The sequence below is a fragment of the Pezoporus flaviventris genome, unplaced genomic scaffold, assembly GCF_033815535.1.
Source record: "Pezoporus flaviventris isolate CSIRO_AGI_PZ_B2104156 unplaced genomic scaffold, CSIRO_AGI_Pfla_v1 ptg000031l, whole genome shotgun sequence".
In the NCBI taxonomy this organism is placed as follows: domain Eukaryota; kingdom Metazoa; phylum Chordata; class Aves; order Psittaciformes; family Psittacidae; genus Pezoporus; species Pezoporus flaviventris.
Genome location: NW_026892579.1, coordinates 59,672,501 through 59,689,638, shown reverse-complemented (window position 1 = coordinate 59,689,638; position 17,138 = coordinate 59,672,501). Strand labels below are relative to the sequence as shown.

The 17,138-nt window shown below is 40.6% G+C and overlaps 1 long non-coding RNA gene across 5 annotated transcripts in view; it reads left to right on the top strand.

Annotated features, from left to right (window-relative positions):
- Positions 1–17,138, top strand: part of LOC133273251 (uncharacterized) — a 246,819-nt gene that overhangs the window by 99,454 nt on the left and 130,227 nt on the right. For all 5 annotated transcript variants that reach the window (XR_009744696.1, XR_009744695.1, XR_009744697.1 and 2 more), the window contains one exon: positions 11,701–11,918. This is a non-coding gene — a long non-coding RNA (uncharacterized LOC133273251). The remainder of the gene's footprint in view (positions 1–11,700; positions 11,919–17,138) is intronic.

Sequence of the window (17,138 nt, the reverse complement as noted above, 5' to 3'; positions counted from 1 at the left end):
TTCCATGTCCTTTTTATGTTGAGGACACCAGAATAATTTTATAGTTGGAGTAATTTTTTATTAATTTAATAATTTGGATGGAGAAGGGGGGATAGCGCTAGAGTTTGGAGCAAGTGTGACCTCTCCATCATTTTTGTATGCATGTTAGGCTGTAGCTGTTAACTACATGGTTGGATCTTACTTGTTCTACAGGAAGAACAAATTACAGAAGCATTAAAACATAAACAAATTAGTCTTAAATTAGTAATTGGGTAAAAGTAAGTTGTTCATGGTGTGTGTCTGACTTTGCCAGGAAACCTATCCAACAATTTACATTTCCCATGCACATCTCACCACTAACTTGGAGCTTAAGATGCGATATGGGAAAAATACTAGGTATAACTGAACTGCTGGGTGGCTGTCATTAGAATTTGTAACTAATTGCAATAATATATAATTAGAAGCAATTTGAATTTTTAGGATTAAGACAGAAGCGTTCAATTTTTTGTAACTTCTTAATGTGTCAAATTTGCTTCAGAATCTGTTGCTAAAAAATACTTTGCAATTGCTTGTATTTTTTCACGGCCATTATGAACCTTGAAGTGTGCAAAGTCAATTACCATTTTCTAGAATGAAAAGCTGCAGAAAAAGAAAGGAAGGGGATTCGGAAAACAAAATGTTTGGGCTGCTGCTTGGTGAAGATCCCTTTGAATTTGCTAGCATTCCTGTCAGCATTTCCCCCATCTTCTCAGCCAGTTTTGAATCTGAGGAAATTACCATCTGTGCATAGATATGCAGGAAATGAGCTAAATTTGTAGTGTAAACATTTTCAAATGAATATTTGCACAGCACAGTCTCCCAGCAATGCATTATCCTCTTTCATTTGATAATCAACACATATCCCTTATGAGTTGCATTGAAAGGGAAGAGAGTGACTCTCACTAAACTCTAATTATCCTTCCTTCCTCCTGGGAAGAGTTCTCTTTAAGCTCCCTTTTGTGAGCTGCTCTGCATTTCACAGCAGTTCCACCTCTTGATCACTCTTTCTCCTTCTTTTGTCTCCAAGTGGACTCTGGGATGTAAGGGCATAGCATGAGCTCAGACTGCTCTGCATAGGGACATCTCTTGAATTTCTGTGAGGTGAGATTATCAGGCCAGCCCAAAGCCTTGGAGAGATTCACAGCCATTAACTTCGAACTGAGCTTTTCTACAGGACACAAGCTTCTTGTGATAATACATAAATATTTCTTGGCTTAGGACTGGGAGGACGACATACTTCCATTAGCCCCAAAGTACTTTTGACTCGATTCAGTCTCTGGCAACATGAGTCAGCTGTTTCAGCTAAGCAGTGTTTCTAATTCAGCCTTTTTCTAATAAGCACGTACGCATAACGTGAGCTTCCTACATCGATTAATCCGTGTTTCCTCCATATGGCTTGTAGATTTTTACTTTCTTTTAATTCACTGCAAGCTGCTGAACAGTAAAATGCAGTCAGGATCTTATTCTAGCAAAAAAAAAGGACCCCATCTGAAGTTGCCAGGGAATTGCCAAGATTAGCAATTGGGAAAGGAATTTTTCAGGCTGTCCCTCTGACTAGCAAGGCTTGAAAATGGGTGAAGTCCTTAAGTAGTCCTGTATATGGGGCCCTGCATTTTTCTAGGTAGCTTTCTGAAGGCAGGATTTGTAGATCATGGCAGCTGGACCAGACCTTGCTGAAGCTGGTTCAGAGGGACAAAGGAATAGGCCTGTGGAAGTGTCCCGTGAGAGTATTCAGCTGAGATGCTGCACCTTTATGAGAGGCGAAAGGGGTCAGGAAGTCAGAAGGAGAGGAAGCTGCTGGGGTTTGGAATAATTAGGACTTAAGAGGTTTGGAAGTAGATATTTTGTATTTGGAAGGGTAGGAATTTACAATGTGCATGGAACAGAATAACTCCATTTACTAATTTTAATGTGCAGTTAGGAGTGTTAAGAGTCGTAGTAGCAAAGTGTAGCTATTGCTACTGCTGGGCTATCAGAATAAAGCTGTAGACCTATTCATGTCTATCCCCCTATGTGGAGAACGCAAAGAGAAATAAAGGTCTAAAGCACTGCAAAATCTGACTTCCCCTCCTCACTAGCAACCTTTATTAATAGCCCCTGACCACCAAAACAAAATAACCCTACAGCATTTTTCTTTCAGTACCAATGAATCTAATGGCACAGTTTTTCTCCTTCAAACAGGGGGAATGTTGATTCCCGGAATGCACTTTATACAAATTAAAGCCCTTTCCCCCTTCCAAACATAATTTTTAACAAAGGAATCAATCTCTCTCCTAGCAAACCAAGGTGAACAAATATATATAATACATAAAATAATTAAATTGCTTTTTTCATATTATGGGAGTTTGTTTGGTTTGTAAAACCAAGCTGGAATATTTATGCCCTTCCTCTTAGGGAAGGTCAGCAGATATATACTCAATTACCTATTTGTGTGCATTAAATCAAACGACTCTATATTCAATATTTTGTTTTTTAATTTTGCCTGAGCAGGAAGCTGGAAATCCAAATTAATGACTCTTCCCCAGTGACATAAATTCTGCGAGGTGTTTGTCGCTTGCTTGCCTTGTTAAAGTGCTCTGACGTGATTGATAACCATTGTCCTCTCTGACAGCGAAGCCTGCACAGCAGCAGCAAGTAGACCAGCAAGCATGCAGAGAACTTGCACTAGGATCCGAATCTGAGATGTTTTCATTAATTCTACTTCCAGGTTGTGAGGAATGGTTTCTAAACAGGCTGGTATCCTTCTTGTCTTCTCACTAACAGCTGGTGTTGGACATGAAAATATACCAAAGTCACTGCAGCTGAGCAAGGAAAAGTAAAGCTTGTTTCTGTGGGGTAACTGAGGGCAGTAAAGTCCCTTCTGCTAAGGGAAGAATTGCTGTGCCACAGCTGTCTTATGCATGCCCTGTACTGGTTATATAGTATGAATAATTTAACTTGCAGAGGGTCCCCACATGAGTGATCTACCAGGTGTCCCACTCTTGCCCTCTTTCTGTGCACTGACTGGTTGGATCCTGAACCCACAAGAGCAGATTTCTTCCCAAGAACAACAAAGCTTCCACGACAAAATCTGGGCAGTAAATATTTTACACTACTTCGCACCATCTTTTTAATGTTCAGTTCATTATTGTCAGTGATTGGGCCTGCGCTGCAGAAAGTGTCTCGCATCAAGGCAGTCTTCTCCTCGAGGGACTGGGAATCTGAGGGACTACTGCAAGCAAAATGAAGTGCAAGCACCTTGGGAAAAGCTTTATTTTAATCTCATACTCTTTTCCCTTTGTATGATACTGGGATGGAGAATGGAATTGCTGTTTGTAGGCTGATGTTTGTGAGGCTTGTGGAGTTCTAAGGGATAGGTGCCAGCTCATATTATTAGGATCATAGAATCATCGAATCATAGAATAGTTAGGGTTGGAAAGGACCTTAAGATCACCAAGTTCCAACCCCCCTGCCATGGGCAGGGACACCTCACACTAAACCATCTCACCCAAGGCCTCGTCCAGCCTGGTCTTGAACACTGCCAGGGATGGAGCATTCACAACCTCTCTGGGCAACCCATTCCAGTGCCTCACCACCCTAACAGGAAAGAATTTCCTCCTTATATCCAACCTAAACTTCCCCTGTTTAAGTTTTAACCCGTTACCCCTTGTCCTATCACTACAGTCCCTAATGAAGAGTCCCTCCCCAGCATCCCTATAGCCCCCCTTCAGATACTGGAAGGCTGCTATGAGGTCTCCACACAGCCTTCTCTTCTCCAGGATGAAGAGCATATTAAAGGATCTTTCCTTTAATATACTAATTGAGTCCCTCCTAATTTGTTCACATTATAGGAGCTTAACTTGAGCTGTATTACCTGCAGTAAGTCCTTAAGAAGGTATAACTAAAAGCAGATGAAGCATCAGATAAAAATTGCATTGATTTGGCAATTAATGCAAAAATTGGCAAAACAGTTTAAAGTGTTTGGTCTTGAAATAATAAATATGGAACATGTAAAGGAATAGCTATTGCCAGAGCTTTGGAATATGAGTCTGAATCAAGGTCAGTATTGACAAATGACCCTTACAATGGGCTCGGGTAAATGAGTAGCACCAGTGACCTGTGGATGTTGATGTGTGTAGAATCCCGGCAGAGGTACCTGTATTGCATCATGGAGAGGTCTCTATAATCAGTGTATTGTTACTGCTTTTATTTTCTCTTTAGGCAGAAGCAGAATGTAAATGTAAGTAAAAGAGCCATGCACATTGCTCTTTCCATAATCCTTGTGCTATGAACTATTTTTTCCCCATAGGCTATTAGTGTCTTTGAGTAAGTATCTAGTTCTTTTCAATAAACCCTGTGCATCTGAAGTTAAAGTGGTTACTAGTAACTAAAGTGACAGCTACTCAACTGCTAGCAACAAAAAGAAGCTTGTTAAACCTGAAGATGTCACATCATTTTCGTAGCCACATTTCTGAGCTGTAGGAGACTTGAGTGCCGTATTTCCTAGGCAGAAACAGGTAGTCAACGAGGGTGTTTATTCATTGAAGGTCAGGCTTTTGTATTATGAAACTTCTAGCAGATGTGATAAGCAGTAAATTGCAGATCTATCACCTTTTCTATCTTTTTTTTTTCCTTTTTTTTTCCCTTCCCCCAGTGAGCGTGTGTGTGAAATCAGCAGAATACTGCCTGCATTTGATTTATGGCCCACTTTTGACCAACTCTTATCAGGTTCCCACAAGCCCTTTTCTGATGCAGCTCATGTCTGAATGACAATAGACAACCAGTGCCATTATGCTCCAAAATCCCTCTCTGCATTCTAGACACCTAAGATTACATCTGGGCTATTGATTTATTACTCTCTCCCCCCCTTTTTTTTTCCCCCCACAGGGACCAGATTGTTCAGCCTGAACAAGATAGACTATTATTAAACTGAGCAAACTACTCTATGTGAACTTGGTAAAGAAATAATCATTTGCAACCACCTTTCTAACCACCCAGGTTCATAAAGAAATGTAGGTGTTGAAATATTAAGACTGTTTATATATGGGTCCCACCATTCATGTTTGTTCAGATTATATATAATTTATATACATGAAATGAGACCCAACAGGCATTCTGTTGTGTTGGACATTATAGGCATATTGCCTAAAGCACCGCAGTATTACCACCCAATGTACAAACCCCAAATTATTACAAATCTGAGTTATAGAAATACCTACTGTAACCCAACTGTATCTGTGGCAGGGACGTTTTATGACACCTTTTAGAGCCTCAGCAAAATTTATATGTTCTACCAATAGATTTTTTTTTCTTTTCCTTTTTTGGGGAGGGAAAGGAAGCTATAAATTTTACAGTATGTTGGATTTTTATATCTCCTAAAAATGTACTGTGCAGGATTCACATTTAATATCCCTCAGCTATAGTCATCTGTGTATTTAAGTCACTAAGTGAAAAGGTACAGGCAGGCCTTCTAGTTAAAATGGTTATTTTTTTCCTCTCTCTTTCCCTACTTCTCTCCCCCTTCCCTCCCACAAGCACCTTGCATCATCTTTTGCTTAAAATAACATTACAAAAGCTGATTCACGCATTCAGGGTTTGTTTGTGCACACCTCTGGCCTGCTTTCAGGAAACTCTGAGCACCAGCACACCAGGCCAGCAAGGTCTGCAGGTGCTCTGAGAGAAGCCCAGGGCATAGCATGGACCAAACACAACAAACAGAGGCTTTCAGAGCTGTGCTCCTCCTGTCATTGGCCACAGGGACAGATCTGCTTAACTCTCGGCTAAACCTCCCATGGTTTATGTCCTACCTCAAAGGATTTACTTTATTCCACCTACTATTCAATTCATTGTGTACAACCATCTATCGTTGCCTGCGTCCTGTTAGGCTGGGTCCTGTTAGACTGTTTGTTACAGTGACACATACGAGCAGGAAGTATCACACAGAGGCTGTAATTTAAGTATTTCCTTTTACTGTCTTACTGTACTACTGATAATTTTCTTTTTAAGGCATCCTTTGTTCTCCTGTGAAGCAAAATTCTGTCAGCAAAGAACCAGATAATGCCAGCATCAAGTGGGGGAAAATTAACTTTTATCATTTCTTACTAGATGTCTGTTTTCTATGCCATCATTTTCTCATGTTTAAGAGTAAAATAGACCTCACAGAAAAAAAAAAAAACGTGTTTCAGTTGAAATTTTATAATTATTCTCTATTTATGTGAGCATCTATTTCTTTTCTGTCCGTTCAGGGCTTGATCCTGCCAGATTCTGTGCCTGTTCCAGTGAAACACCTATGAACATGCTCAGCAGCATTTGAAAGCTCAGACATCTGTAAATGCTCCTGAAATATCGTAGCGTTTCTGTTTAAAGAGAGCTCCTCGACAGGGTGTTGGGGCAATACCTATTACTGAGGCCTTTTGGAAAGGGAAGAGGAGTTTTCCTTGCGAAAGTCATGCCCTTTCAATTAGGATATAGTTGAGCATCTAAATATTGTGATGAGAAAAGGAACTGTGTGATACTGAGTATGACTAACTGAGACTTTGTTCAGGAGGGAAGAAATGAGTTACACAGAAATACATAAATCAGAGTTTCATAGACCCACAGATGGCATTGCTATAGGTAGTAGAGAGCACTCCAGCTCTGTAAGTGTGCTGGAGAGTTACAGTAGATTCTGGTTAGAGTAGGGAGAATAATTAATGGCTGATGGAAAAGGATGAAATGTTTTTTCTTCGGAATGGAGCAAGTAAGAAGGGATGCGAAGGCAGCACAAAACAAGAAGCGGAGAGTCAAGCAAACTGAAATATGGCAGGCTGAAAAACCCAAAAGGGAACACTTTTTCCCGTAATGTGTAACTCAGCTGGGAAATTCTGTGCTTCTGTTCAACTGAGAACAAATCAAATTTTAGAGAGAGATAACCAAATTTATAGCAGTAGTCCATGCTAGAGCAGGAAGAGCAATGGCAAGGTCATTAGAAATGCACTGCTTCCAGCCTTCAGTAGCTGGGTGTTTGGGGGTTGAGAGGGACAAATAGCCAATAACTATAGGTAGCAGAGTTGCACTTTGAAGCTTAGTTCTGACTATAAGAGTGTAGCTTGCGTGGACTGTCGCCTTTGCAGTTCCTTTGCTTTTATCATTAAACTCAGTGTTTTATAACAGTTTGGGGTAGCTGGGGTTTTGGATGTCCTGTGCAGAATGCCTTTTTCCTGTCTCCCTGCATTGTGGTTCGCTGTTGTACAGAGGAAATGGAAATCACAGCAGTGCAAACAAGCCAAAAAAGATTTAAGCCTTGACTAAGCTGACAGTCACTCTTGTGACAGTCACTTGGTGTTGTTTGGATTAGGCTCTTCAGAGTCTTTTCAGCCTGTTACAACTGTTGTTTCATTTGCATCTTGGTGTTGCCAGAAAAGCAGTGGCAAAAGCGTGCTCTGGGTAAGCCAGATCTCTTCCTCTGCAATGGAAACTCCCCCCTTCCCTTAGTGCAGTTGACTTGAAATTGTGATTCATTTGTCTAAAGGCCTTTCCTGGTTTCACTTTGTTTTGGAGCAGAAACCTCCTTTCTTCCTTTTAGCTCCTGGTGTCTTCTGCCCTGGAATACAGACACTGGCCTGCACAAGTATTGGCTTGCATAATGCTGCTTCAGATAAAGGTCATAAATGGTCTTATTTGGAAATTAATTCAAATAAGAAAGAGAAGGAGCCAAAACCAAGCCTCTACTGGGCATGTTAATAATGTCATTTGTTTACAGAGTGTAAGATCACTGCTAGAGGACATCCTGAATCATTGGCTGTTGCTCTTACTGTTTGCCCTTGGTTGTCCCTGTTGTGGGGGAAGCAAGTCCAAAGGTCAGAGAGACTCTGCTGGTCCAACACTGCCTGAAGACAGCTATTCATCTTCTGGAAACCCAGGCTGATATTTTGAAAGATCAGTGTTATGATTTTGATGCCTAAAAAAAAAAAAAATAGATGGGATTCACTTCATTCCATGGACTCATTCCAGTACAGTCATTTGGCACTGCAACCAGGAGGAATTAGTGCTGCAGTTCTTGAACACTAACCAGGAAAAAGGAGATGGTTGTAATGTCAGAAGCGTGTGGCAGCAGATCAGAACTGGTGTTCGGGGCTGCGACCACGGTGCGTGTGACAGGAAAGCCTGGCGGCATGCGTTCTGTCGTGCTTATTTCTTGCACATGTAAAATGTGTGTGGGGTGGGGTTTTGGGGTTTTCTGAGCAGTCTTCAATCCAGTGTTTACAGAAATATTCCCCACAGAAAACATATTTTGTTTAATGCTCCTCTTACACACAAAGGGTCTGGGAAGGCACAGCCAAAATGCAGTCTTTAGGAAAAGGTGTTTACTGTACAGCAGGCAGGGCTCCATGTAGAACGTATGCTGGGTTTCAGCAGGTAGCAGGTAAAAGAGCAAACAAATAGGGAGCCATATTGTCAGCCATGCTGAAAAGTGCTCTGGTGCCCTTTCCTAGAGCATTTTCTCATCAACAACAACAAAATCAGATGTTTCTATCAGAAACATGAATAGCACAAACACATGGCTCTTGGCTCTTTCCTTCAGTAAGTAGCAGCAGCAATTAATTAGCTCTTGGAACATGTTGGATCTATAGAGAGAATATTAAACCCTCACTTTTTTTTTGAAGGATTAACAGTATTTCTGGGCAGTTCAGCAGCATCAATGATACATGCTTAATGTGTGGAAGAAGCTGGCATTCTGGCTTTGGCAGCAGGTACACAAAGGGTGTCTTCCCACAAGTTCAGTTGCATTCTTGGCTAAAGAGAACACATTTCACTTATTACAGTAAATAAAGCAGGTGATATTCAAACACTTTGCAAAGGTCTCCTGGGTGTAGCTATGGATAGTAGGTAGTATTTGTGCTCCATTTTGTATGCTTGTCAACAGCTGTTCGTGTCAGACGTCTTTTTTTTTGTTAATGCAGGTTGTCCTCAGGAAAGTAATGAAAAGGAGTGAGCATTGTCTCAGCTGCCATAAAGTGTTATGTTCTCTTTGGTATTAATCATCATTCTGAAGTTCATTAACTTTAATACACTTTAGTCTTTATATGTCATCAGTTGAACCCAAGCCTTCCAGATGAGTCATTTGCTATATGCTGGATTTGTGGGGGCAAGCTGATTTTTGAATATAGTGAACATTATGGATAGGCTTCTCCTTCTGCACTCTGCTCATCGCATTGAAATTGCATTTGTTAAACAGAGAAGGTGTTACGAGAGAGGCAGGGTTGTGACAGCCCAAAAGAAGAAGAGAAACCAACTGCAGAGGCAAGGTCCCTCATGGCATGATAGCGAGGGTGCCACTGGGGTGGTGTAACAGCTCTGATTTTCTTTTTCCTTTTGCTCCAGTGCATAAATTGGGCATTGCCCTGTTGTGGCAAAATGAAGCATGTAGTTGAGGAATGTCCCCAAAGCTTGCTTGCACCCAACTTGGGCTGTGCACAAAGCAATGCAGATGTATGGGCTTGAGCCCAAAAGTGAGTGTTAGTGAACACTGAGCAAGCTGGAGACCCCTGAGGGATGCCAGCAGAGCTCAACTGATATCCTCAGCAGCCTCCTTAGCACACCAGCTGCCTTGCCAATATCCTGTGCTGCCCAAAAATCACATCACAGGTTGATTTTGAGGAGGGACATAAGGCAGGATAATGCAGCCACTGACCTTGTGGACTTTTACAGGGAGCTCACCCAGTGCTAAGGGGCTGGCATGTCGCAGAAGGTGCTTGTGGAAGGTTTGACAAATAGGCGGTGAAGGCTGGCACTGTACATGGAGCAGAGGCAGGGGTTGGTGTACTGTGTATGAGATGAAAGATGAGGACAGGGCTAGGTCAGGAATAACACTGTATTTTGGGCAGTTGTCTTTTGCACTGTCCAGATTCCACATAATCAGTTTTTCCATCTCCTCCAGTAAACTGAAGGCATTTGTAATTCATGCTTTTAAACATTGCTGTCTATTTCTGCTACTTTATGGATTAAAAAAAAAAGCCCTGGACTTGTACACACAGAGGTATAATAGAAGAAAATAAAGATCCTTCCATAGCATCAGGTCATCACTCTTCTGGCTGCATGAAGCTCACCTATTGACAGGAATCATCTACCTCCAGCTGATCTTACTTCTCAGCCAAGGTCTGAAAGTCTGTCACCTCCTGTCATGATCTGTCATATAAACATCTCATGCAGTGTTAACCTAACAGTTAGAAAGATTTGTTGCAAGTCTGTTGGATCGTTTATTTGTTTTATTTTTTAAACCACTTAATACAACGGGGGTGAATTTTCTTATAGGTTAAGGGCAGAGGCTGGGTCTTAATTTATCCCAGTAATCTGCCCAGGCTGTGTGCAGGAATCCTGCAGACTACATGAAAAGTGCTTGAGTCAGACTCTTCTCTGCTCAAGACTCAATAAGGGCATGAGTTGATCTAAACACATATATCTTCTGTTCAGGGGGGATAAAGGGAGGAGGAAAGAAATCAATGCTGTCTCTGGCTGAATTTCTAGTTGTGTTTCACAAGGCTGTTACTTGGCTCATCTCCTTCCCTCCAGACATTGCAGAATCGCCCTGCCGAATTCTCTCTGCATTGGACTGCCTGAATTTTTCTCAGAGAAAACAGGCTGGGCCTTTTCCTTTAGCTTCTTCTCTGTCTTGTTCTTTTCTTGCCTTCCACCTTTCCCCTCTTTTTTGCCTTCTCTAGGCTGTCACAAACTGTGCCTCTTGATGTTCTAGCTGTTCCAAAGCCTTCCTCTCCTGGGCTCTGAGAGAGCAATTACACATGAATTGTTTTCCAAACCCTGAGAGCTGCAGTGTCCTGTTCTTGGCCCCAGAAAAAAAATATTGATTTGTACAGATTTTGCTGATTTGTATGGAGGCTTTAAAAGAAGGAAGAGGAAAAATGCCTACTAAAAACCATCTTCATTCACATGAGCAAAAAGTGATTTGTGTGTGTAAGATTTGTAAAGGCTTCTTGGCAGAACTGGGAGAAATAAGCCATAGGTTGTTAAATAATCTTTAAGGTCCCTGTACTATGTTATGGCTTCAATTCAGAAAATACTTATATCACTACAACTGGTCTTAAACATCTTTGCGTAACATAGTTTAAACTACTAAATTATTTTGGTTTTTAGACATAGTTTAATTATAGTGTAAAACTTAAACATAGTTATTTCCTCTTTTAAACAAGCTCTTGCTGGTTTTTGTTCTCTGAAGACTCTTTGCTGTCACTAAACAATTCCAACTAAAGCGCTGAAAGTGCTTTGAAATACATTGTAATGATGATAAGAAATCACCATGTTCAAGGTCTGGAGAGAGTGAAGAGTGTGGTTATAGTTTTGAAACACCCAAATATTTTGCCTAAAACAAAACACCTAATCTTTGCACCACATCATGTATTGTATGGAAGAATCAATCAATCAGCTGTAAAGTCTCTTCTCCATTAAGTAGTTTGTCTTCAGTTCTTGACTAGGTGAAGGGCCCAATAGGACACAGGTCCTATCCTCAGCTACATCACTGGGAACAAGACTGGGGCCAAAGTAATGTTTGAAAGGTTTTCTTTTATTTGTAGAACAAATGTTTTCACCCAACTGTAGCACAGTCAAACAGTGCGAAGGAAACATAACAATACCCCTGTCTATTTATCTGTGTTTTCATAAGGTCACCCATCACCATGGTATCCAAGTGTCTTTCTTCTTTCCTTTAAGGGTCCTGGTCAAGAGTTGAAAGTAAGGAAAAGAGAGGAAGGAAACCACAAAGAAAGAAGCATATGAAAAGTAAAAAAAAATACAGACCCGGAGGTAAACCTACACACTCAGAGGTAATTTGCCTTGAGGAGCAAGAACCCTTGAGACCTATGTGTAGACTGTGGAAAAAAGAATCTGTGAACAATAGTAAAGGCTATGAACGTGCTATCCTCTGACAGGTATGTAAACTTTAAGATTAAAATAACAGCTTCAAAAATCTTTCTGTCAGAGTGAGTTTGCTTTCGCTAGTCAGGGTTTCAGGGGAAGTATCACAAAGCCAATGTATATCAAGTGGAGATAGCAAAGGAAAATACTGTGTGAAATTTCTAAACAGGTCAGTTCTTGAAGCACATTGTCTATAGCCTGACAAAGTTATCATGACATTAAAACAGGGTTATATAAAATAAAATCAGGTAAATAAGTGTTAGAGCTGATAGATTATTTTCTGCATATGTTGAATGATCTCAAAGCAAATTTCATACTGAAGAAGGAAGAAAAAGAGTGAACCAGGAGGGGCACAAAATTAAAGTTGCCTTTTGTTTGGTTTTGTGTCAGTTATTGGTTTGATCAGAAAGTATTTTCACCAACAATTCTGGCAATCCCAATAAGCATTCACTTTACAATTGGGAAGGGTTCCTTAATAGGCTTTTAAAGTTTTGTCTCAATTTAGCAATATACTCTATCATGTTTTGGTTTGGGTTTTTTTTTCCTATTGACGTTCATGGTGATACCAAGGAGAGATGGTGGGTATTTCAATCACACGTTTGTTACCCAGTCTCCCTCTGTGCATGCTATCCTGAAAACTGTGTTGTGAGAAACAGCCTTGTGTTTTAATGGTGTCAGTATGCAGTCGTCATACTGCTTGTGGAGAAGAGGCGGGAGGGTGGGAGCAGCCAAGTGTCCTCACCTCCATCCCTGGAGTGGGAGCCCTAACTGCTGTGAGTATGCAAACCTTAGAGTTAAGAGACATCTGAAGAGGATGGTGATAATAAGGAGCTAAGTGTGTCTTGCTCATGTTTATTTTCCCAGTTTGATTAAATATAAATGTCTGAATATCAACTATTTGTATGCTAATCACATCCCTTCAACAAACACAAGCCACTAACCAAACTAATTTTTGTATACTACGAGATTTCTTGACCACAGAAAGCAGACATGATATATATAAAAGGAGTGAAATAATTCAGCATATGCTCATTGCTACTTCGTTAAACAGCAGCTTCCTCCTTCCGGAGACCTTCCTTGAGGTTTGCATATGACCACATGTAATGATGTGGTTTCTTTTCACTAGTAATAGCTTTCTGAGGCAGCAAGATGTGGTGCAAAATCTTACTACTCAATAAGTGGCATTCTACTGACCTAGTTACCCCAAAAGCTAATTGCTAGCTTGTATATTTGCCACACTTCCCAGCAGCACAGTAGACTTCATAAAGTGTCTAGCAAAAACTTTAGCTCCTCTCAGGCCATGTTCAGGTCAAGTATAAGGCCCACTAGAGTCAATGGCTGACTTACATTGTGAAGCGAAGTAGACTGAAAGGTCAAATTCTCAAAATCACCTCATGAACTCTGGCATTTACTTTGATAAATCTCATGTCTCCATATGTAGCTACCAGTTCAACAAGCTACTTAGATCTATGACCAGCTTAGAAAGATGTGAGTCATTGCACTGACTTCAACATGGTGACTCACATCCTTCACCAGCGTCCTGTAAGCTGCCCCTCTGGGTTGGCCCTTTTGCTCCAACAGCCTGTTGAGAAGGCCTGTCTGCGGTTTCAGGTGTTTATTAAAGGCAAATGGGTCATGGTGATGGATTGTGTTTTGGCTGCCTGCTTGGAAAGTCTGACCCCAAATAATGACCCCAAATATTGGGATCTCTGTGTGATTCTCTCCTATTTTATTCTACCAAGAATGTCACATGTAAAGGCATTATTAATTCAAGAGGAAGAACCGTTCCAGAAACTGCCCCCCCCCACACCCCAAACTCTCAAAGAGGAGCAGTAAAATTGTTTCTTTCTTTTAATTGTTTTGTTCTTATTTCTATGCAGTGAACTTCGTCACAAGTCCGAAGAAGTGTTCACCATCATTCCTCAGACCCGCTATTTCTGCATGTACATCAGAGAATCACAAAATTCAGAGATGAAAAAGTTCCTTTGCATTAGATCATCTCATCCCTGCCCTTCCTGACACAGGTTTTCTCTCCCTGTACAGTATATTCTCTAGCGCTTTGTCCAGTCTAGCTTTAAGTAGATTAAATATGGTACTTTCTCACTGCCCTGTCAGAAGCTGTTGGAGAGGCTTGGAGGTAATTGACACCGGCACCCTTTGAAGGTGTGTTGTGGACCTTACCACACTTGTCATTTGTATCCAAACACAGTGCTTTCCTCCAGCTGTCATGAGTATTGTGTGGCCATAATTCTTTCAGACCCATATACAGCCTGTGCTGAACAGTTATAACTAAGATGGAACAAAAGAAATGAAAATGTGGTTTTGGTTTCTTTTTGGCAGACAGTGTACATAGGGTTAATTCTTCTGAGCAGCCCAGAGGTGAAATAGTAAGGTGAAGGCCTCCAGAATACTTTGTTGATGAAAACTAGTGGTATTGAGATATGATGTGCTTGCCTGCACATGAAGCTTTTTCCTAGATAGAGAGGTATATTTTATAGACTTCAATTAATAACTACATTTGAAATATCAACTGTCTGCTCTTGTGACACGGAAAGCAGATTTAGCCAAAAGGTGACTGCTTTTGAAGAACACTGCTGATGATATACGCATTTAAGTGAAGCAGTAATAACGTTTGGAGTTTCCTTTTTCACTCAAGGAATCCACAAAGTGTTTCACTCCGTCCCTGCTCAAACTGTGCAGCTGCTTTGGGGTTGGGACATGCCTGTGACTTTGTGGCATGACAAAATATAGGACAGTCTAGACAAGAAGTCAGTAGTGGGCTGCTGGGCTCCTTGTATTCAGACTCCAATTCCTGAACTGTTCTGTTTTTCCCAGAAGATGTTGATGCACCATCATGAACAGAAAACAAAGGGTATTAGGTAGTCTCTTGGTTTAAAAGGTTTCTTACTTCTCTCATCATAATAGAACCCCAATTTTTAATCCTACGAGCCATAGAACTATAAAGCCATGGTTTTCTTAAGTACAATTCTCCGTCCAGGTCATTGTCATTACTTATTTCTACCTCTTTCAGATAAAGGAATATTGTCCCTTGGTGTAGCCTCTTTCTTACTACTTTTACTCATATTGAAGGTTCTTGATGCAGGGATTATTTGTAGCACTCTCACTGCTTGTCGTTACTGCCTCCGAGTTCACAAATCCCACACCGAGATCACATAACATAGCGCAGCATTTCTTGGACATGTAGCACCACATTAAAATGTCATTTTAAGTAATTAATATTTTATTTATAAATACTTATAAATATTTATTATAAACAAGGCTTTAAGCAGCAGCTCATGAGAAAACAATCTATTACATTTGTATTAAAACATATTCAAAAGTTTAATTGTAAGAGAGGCTATTCAGCTGAACTGTAAAAAAATTCATAGCAGTGCGTTGCTTTGGCCAGTTCATGTCAGGCTGCCACGTTGAGATGAGAAGGTGGATTTCATTGTGTTCCACACTAAATCCAAGAAACCAACCTCCAGTGATTTAGGGAACAGCTATAAATACTCCATGTTCTTTTTTTTTTGTTCCATGTCTTATTTGGGCAATACTTCTGTTCATGACTGGGTCAAATGCTGCTCTTGAAATCCCCTGTATGACTCATGGCTGAGGAAGAGCTTTGCTGGATTTGACGCATGAGGGTTTGTGCCTACTGGAAAGCTGCTGAACATGGGGTTTGTCCTTCTGACTTCTGCTGTGGGCTTTATATTTAGTCCTGAAGGGACCCTCAGTCTGCTGATCCAGCAAATCAGAGATCTAGCTCCACTGGGGTCATCTTCTGTTTGGTAGGGATCCTTCCTTCCTTTCTTGTGACACACCACTTGAAGTAGTTTTATTCCCCTTTCCTGTGAAGTCTTTCTAGGAAAGCATGGAGGCATAGCTTTCTCAGGCTGTTCCCCCAAAACATTATTCCTTTTAGGAGAAGAATATATTTGGCTGAGACCCACCCCTTCATAATACAGGGCTTTAAATATGAATAACATAAAATAATAAAACAATCAAAATAATCGTCAGGACTGGTAACTGTTTTACACCTCTAACCAGAATGACCAACCATCTCTGATTAAGTATCCTACAGAAGCATTTAAATTCAGCAGGTTTAATAGTTCTTAACAACTCCCATTGATGGTATTATTTTTCATTGGGAAGAAAAATGGTTATTGCTCGCATTGACCTCTAGTAAATCTTGTCACCCAGCCCATACCCTAGTCCCGAAATATAATTAAAGCACTCTGTTTTGATAATAGTGACTTACAAAAGTGTAGGAACTAGTATTTACATTTTCCCTTTTTATTGCTCTTAAGTTTGGTATGAAAAGAAAGGTAATGCAACCAAATTACCTAAAATAGCCAGGACGGATTTATTTCTGTCTAGGAGTGTTGTAGTTTACATACATCAAATATATATATAACATATATATATGTATATGTTCTAGGATTACCGCAGTGTTTGATGGGCCTTTTATTTTTTTCACTGTGGTGATTTTAGATTCGATCCACAGTGTAAGCACCTTCAGAGGACCACAGCAGTTGTTTTTACCCCACGTAAAAAAAAGTGTCTAAACAGATTAATAAAACTCAGGTTTGTAGCCATATATTTCTGAGAACTGCTGTTCATAATATTTTGTGTTGTTGTAGCAACATGCTCCTCATCTATATTTAGTTTAATAGCTGCTTTTTGGAATATTGCAAGCTAGTACAGTATATTATCAAGTGGTTTGAATGACATCATAACCTATGAGTGTCATCTCTTGTGGGTTATAAAATCCTCCCAAACCCTCCGTTTGTATTAATGGCTTGTAATATAATTTTAAACCAGGTATTATAGTTTACAGTGGAAGGATAAAAATCCTGGCCTGCCTCGTACAGTGCACTGGGGGAAGAAGAGGGCAAAGCAAAGTGTCTTTCCCACCTTACTCATGTATGGACTGTTTGAGATGGGCAGTATGGTGCTTACTGGGCTTAGGCATTGTCAGTGGCCCAGGAGAAGTCTGTCAGTGTCTAGAGGGAATTTTAGGTAGTCCCTGGCCACACTCGAGAACTTGGTCTTGTGAAGAAGTTTGGGGCAGAATAAACTCATTGGCCACACACTGTCTTTGACATGTTGCCCTCCACCTATAAAAAGGCTGGAGAAACCTGACACATGTTCTGTGCTTCCTGTTCTCCCCCATGTTAGAGAATCCAATGACTTGCTAAAGATGCTGTATGTCACCTTGAACTAGCTCATCC